The sequence below is a fragment of the Schistocerca nitens genome, chromosome 7 (genome assembly GCF_023898315.1).
Source record: "Schistocerca nitens isolate TAMUIC-IGC-003100 chromosome 7, iqSchNite1.1, whole genome shotgun sequence".
NCBI lineage: Eukaryota > Metazoa > Arthropoda > Insecta > Orthoptera > Acrididae > Schistocerca > Schistocerca nitens.
Genome location: NC_064620.1, coordinates 504,480,045 through 504,486,071, shown reverse-complemented (window position 1 = coordinate 504,486,071; position 6,027 = coordinate 504,480,045).

Genomic DNA, 6,027 nt, shown 5'->3' with positions numbered 1-6,027 from the left:
AAATCGTCCAAAGCTGTCACCTGCTTATTTCTCGGTCGCTTCTTTCCTGGTGTGTGCAGCTTTGTTGTGCCACTCCCGTCACAATCTACACTATACTGTTCTTTCCCTATCTTTACAACAGTGTTCTTACTTATTTTCAATGCTGCTGCAGTTCTCTTCACAACCTGAACAACAGGAATTAAGGGCCCACCTTTGTCCTTTTCTTTCTCAAAGTAATCCCTCACAGAGCACACGAATTCATGGGCCTGGGTGTGTAGCACACTTTTCTTCCTCCGTTTCACTTCTTGTGTTGGGCTGGTACTACCCGCCGCACTAGACATTGTTTACAACGAAAACGAAATAAACTGCGAATTCAACTTCAGACAAACGACGAAGGACCGCACCGCCTGCACGCGAGACACTGGTAAGTTTCATAAGCGCGCGCGACCGGGTTTCAGAGCGGCAACGTGGCCCTTGCTACCCGCTCAAAGTCAGGCCGTCATTGGCTGCCTGCCTGCGGTCGCTAGGCAACGGAAAGACGCTACCGAGCTGTCAATACCAAAGACTCGTCTCCCAGACTATAGATTGTGGCGTAGCGTATGGCAACTGCGCTTGCTCGACAGGTGCAACTGCCGGCAAGTGTAGACTGTGCAAACTCCGCTATTTTCCTTCAACGGGCTAGCCCCGTATTGTGGGTAACCAGTGAAAGTATCTAACTTCTCTAAAAACATGGGTTTGTTTTCTATCGTATGTTGTTTTGAAATGTCAGTAGTCTTACCAACATTGCCTCGTAACCTTTCCTCTACTTCCTTTAAACCCGAATCTATTTTCGATAGAAGTTGGCTTTCTTTCTCTTTTAGAGCTTCTTCTACAGTATCTACACAAATTTTGCACTCTGAAGCTACCTTTTCAGCAAGGGTACTACCCTTATCAAACATCCCGGCTTCAGCTTTTTCTGTTATTTCCTTTACATCTGCTCGTAATTTATCTCTTTGTTTTCTGGCAAATTCTGACTCTAATCTTAACTGGTCTACTCCTAGACTCAACTTGTGTATTTCTGTAGTTAGATATTTGCGTACGTCTTGCAGCTCGCTGAGTGCGTTCGTCACATTTTTTACCGATGCAGCCACTTGGGACTACGTCTCCTTAATTTGGGAATATGCTTCACTAAGGTTTTGTAACTCACCTGCAAGTTGTTCCTGTTTATAGTCTCCGGATGTTACTTTTTCCGTTAGCGTATTTATGCTGCGGACATTTCGGTAATTATTTCTTGTTTTAGTTGTTTACCGAGCTCTGTCAACTTCTCGGATAATTCGTCAGATAATTCAGTGCGTATAGTTTTGCTCACCTTACTGAACTGTGACTAATACTATTCTTGAAATCGTTAAATGCCTGATTTTTCTGTGTTAACTGTTGTGTTTTTAGTTGCATCAGTTGTGTCAAATTGTGTGTCTCGCTAGTATTTGCATTGCTTTAATGAACTGTTTCCTGTTCTTGCGTTCACGACGTCGTGAGCAAATAATCAAAGGAACTTTCGCTGTCGTGCGCTTCAGTTTCATTATTTGAAAAAATGTTTCCCGGTGAGAACTGAGGAACTGTCTCATCGATCGTCATAAAAGTGATATCATGATTAGTTATATTGCCAGTGTCACAATTTTTTAATAGTTAGACGCCGACCTGGTTGTTTTGGTAGCCATCAGCCAGTTCACGAGTTGTCGCGTTACTTTCAACTGTTGCCAAGTTCGGACATGCGAAATCTTGGCATATTGCGTTCTGTAATGAGTTTTCAACAATGGCCATTTCCTTTGACTCCGTTGTGAACAGTGTTTAACAGAACTATGAAAAAAAATTTTCAAACACGAAATTTTGTTTGTATCGGTACTTTTCAATTAAAGCAGTTTTATGTGCGCATTCATTAATGAACCTGGTTATTCTCTGACATAGTCTTAGTGACACAGTCTTAGTGAATTTGAATGAATTATTTTGCACTTTAATGTTGACTTTACACAAATTTTCGTGTTTCCTAAAGAAATGGACTTTCCGTGAAGGATATTAATTGGAAGGAAGGAAAAGATATTATTTAATGCGAGAGAGACGGATCCAAGCTGGCCGTATAAGCATACAGTGTAGCAGCTTCCTACCTTAACCGCTGAAATCAGCATTACCGGCGCGTCTCGCTTATAGGCAGAATTTGATTTTAGTTTGCTCCTTCAAGATTTTATTGGACCCAATCTCACGGACATGCAACAAATGTCTAATTAGTTTATTGTAACGATAAAATGGATCATTAATTTCAAAAAAAAATTTATCTCTACAATTGAAAGGTCAGTTTATATTCCGCTCGGCGCAGTCCTTTAAACAGTCGCCATTGAATAGTGGCAAGAATAGGGGGACGAGGATAAAAATATAATATGTAATGGAAACTGATTAATAATTGCTACTTGAATAATTAAAATAATCAGAAAGAAATTGGAAGGTACACATATCCTGAGTGAACTTTAATATCAACAGACCTTTGAAGTCAATACATTTCTAGATTAACAATCGTAAATTTACGTCCTTCTTTTTCCTGTTATCGCTACTGTGCATAGAGAGTGGTACGAGAATACTGGTTCCGGATAGCCCCTCCTCTGCTCTCCCAAATTCCTCTTGTCTGCTTCGATGCTCTTGATGCAGGATTCCAAGCGTGGGCGAAATGATGACCAGATGTGTTTATTAATAAATTTCGTCTCCCTAATAACTTTTATAACACTTCTTTAATGTGCAGTTAAAATACACATTTTTTTAACAATGTTAATGCGGCGGAACTCATTATACGTCCGCCCGCTACCACTTATAGAGACAAAGACGTGAAGATACACAAGTTAATCAATTGAAGAGCAGATCTCTAATTGTTTTGTTTGTATGGCAAGATTATCGCTGATACAAAATAACTTATTATATAGATATATATAGCCGAGCGGTCTGACGCGCTGCAGTCATGGACTGTGCGGCTGGTCCCGGCGGAGGTTCGAGTCAGCCTCGGGCATGGGCGTGTGTGTTTGTCCTTAGGATAATTTAGCTTAAGTAGTGTGTAAGTTTAGGGACTGATGACCTTAGCAGTTAAGTCCCATAAGATTTCGCATACATTTGAACACACACACACACACACACACACACATATATATATATATATATATATATATATATATATATATATATATATATATATATATATATATGGCTGTGTGCGCCGCCTTAGAGGCGGGTGTCCTTGAACGGGACTTAGCCGCTGAGCGAGGCTGCTGGGAGCCGCGGGCCCTAGTATTACTAGGCCCGCGGCGGGATAAAATCAAACTTGTGTGAATGAGTTGCGCAACATCCGGCCGGTGATAAGCAGCGGTGGGGACTGGGCGCGCTTCCTGTTTCTGCGTCAGTGGACTGCAGGCAGCAGCACGCAGCACACAGCCATGCCGTACCGCCGTAGGAGATACTCTAGGAGGAGCAGAATGCCTGTTTACAAGACTGTTTTAAGTTTTGACGAGACACCAAACCCAACGTCTCAACAGGAGATATTAGCTGGGCCAATAACATTTGTTGGCTGTAAGATTACGTTTTCTTGTACTACAAATGAAGTAGTCACAGGCAATTCATGGATGTCTATTGCTTTGGTGAGAGGTAGTGACAAGCCTTTACAAGGATTGGAGGCTTACTATGACAGAGACATTATCTGTTATAAAACATTTGCAATTGGTGTTGTTGGAGACAGAAATTATCGTTTTGACGAGACACCAAACCCAACGTCTCAACAGGAGATATTGGCTGGGCCAATAACATTTGTTGGCTGTAAGATTACGTTTTCTTGTACTATATATATATATATATAGATAAAGAAAAGAACGAGAGGAAAAAATTATAATAATATCTAGAATGAAATTTTCACTCTACAGCGGAGTGTGCGCTGATATGAAACTTCCTGGCAGGTTAAAACTGTGTGCCGGACCGAGACTCGAACTCGGGACCTTTGCCTTTCGCGGGCAAGTACTCTACCAACTGAGCTACCCGGGTAGCTCAGTTGGTAGAGCACTTGCCCGTGAAAGGCAAAGGTCCCGAGTTCGAGCCTCGGTCCGGCACACAGTTTTAACCTGCCAGGAAGTTTTGTAATAATATGATCCATTTCAGTGGTTTTTAAGTATCTTATTTGATAGCTAATTCACTTGGCTGCCACATCTCAAGGAGCTCAAAACACCAGCCCTTAAAGTGCTGGATGTCATGAATTGCTTGACTGGGAAGAACTGCGGTGCAGATAGCTCCTGCTTTCTCCAGTTCTGTAAGTGTTTTGTGCGATTGCGTCTTGATTATGGTTGTATTATGGTTGTACAGTCTATGGCTCGGTACGACCAACATACACAAAGACGCTGGACTCCTTACACTACGAGGGCATCAGATTGGCCACAGCAGCGTACAGGACGAGCCCTATACCGATCTTGTGTGCAGAGGCAGGGGAGCCACCATTAACTACTCGGCGGCGGTTCCTTGTGGCTAAACAGGTGCCTAAGATCCGGTCGTTTCCGACCTCGCTGGCTTTCCCTGCAGCTATTAACATCTGCGAATCCTTAGAACGATTCTATCGCACTTGTCTACGAGGGACGAAACCATTCGGTATACGGGCAAAGCAGCTTTTGTTGGACGTGGGAATATCTCCGCCAAACATACAGAGGGAGGGTTGGTGCGAAGCTCCGCCCTGGTTGTTATTGAAACCTAGAATGATTTTAAATTTGACAGAGCGCAACAAATTGCTCACTCCAGACTATGTTTTTAAAGATAAATTTCTTAGCATTTTAATTGATTACCAGGACTCTAACGTGGTATACACAGATCTGTCCAAAGAAGGAGATGCTGTCGGATGTTCTGTCATTTTTCCTGCCTCTGTCTTCAGATTCCGTCTGCCTTGTGCATTTACTATCTTTGACACCGAACTTTATGCGATTTTTAAAGCTGTGGGTCAGACGAAACGTGAATTCCTCATGTTCTCTGACTCGCTTAGTGCGTTGTAGACAATCCAGTCTATGCACCAAGCCGATAGAACTGTCCAAAACATACACGACGCCATTCCTCCACTTGCACAGACAAAGAAAGGAGGTCTCATTCTGCTGGGTACCAGGACGCGTGGGTATCCATGGGAATGAGTTGATCGATGCCGCAACCAAGGAGGCACGTAACTGACTGCCCGATCCTTCTGCACGCTGCGCTGTCATTGCTGCGAAGGTCTGTCATGTGTCGTTGGGAGGAAGAGTGGCTGGGCATAACAGAAAATAGGTTGCGATCAATAAAAGCGACTGTGAGGTCATTGCGCACCTCCTTCCGGACTCTTAGGATTGATGAAGTCTGTTTAACACGACTCTGGATAGGACACAGCCCCCTGACCCATGGTTTCCTTTTCAGATGTGAAGAACCGCCAGTTAGCGATGCATGTCGTGTGCTGATTACGGTTCGCCTCATTTTAATCGACTATATTTTCTATAATGCCAAGAGGGTTCCAGCTGGTCTTCCGGCAGGCCTTCCCTCAATATTAGGTGATAATGAGCTGAATGTGGCATGTGTTACGAGCCTGTGTTCTGTCTTCACCTCTACCTAAGCTCTTAGGTCGACGCTTTTAGTATGTTAGAGAACGACTATTTTTATGATCCGCTGATCTTATTTTCTGGACTTCTCTGTTAGTGGCTGTCCAGATCAAATACCATTGTTTGTAATGGTCTGCCTTGACTCGCTTGCTCCACTGTACCGTTCAGAGGAGTCGTGTGTGTTCATGTAAAAAAAGAGTACAAGGGAGCATATGTGGTACTATGTTGTATATTAAGTTACCCTCGTTTCGTGTGCTATAGCCCCATTCGCCTCACGCAGTCAGTGCTAATGATCACGATATTGAGCGATCTCCAAATGCAGCAGCAGAAACAACATGTCTCTTATTTAGTGATGAAGCCACATTTACCAACCATGGCCAGGTAAACAACGAAAACATGCGCTACTGGTCTGTTGATGGTCCCCATTGGCTTTCTCAGGTGGAAT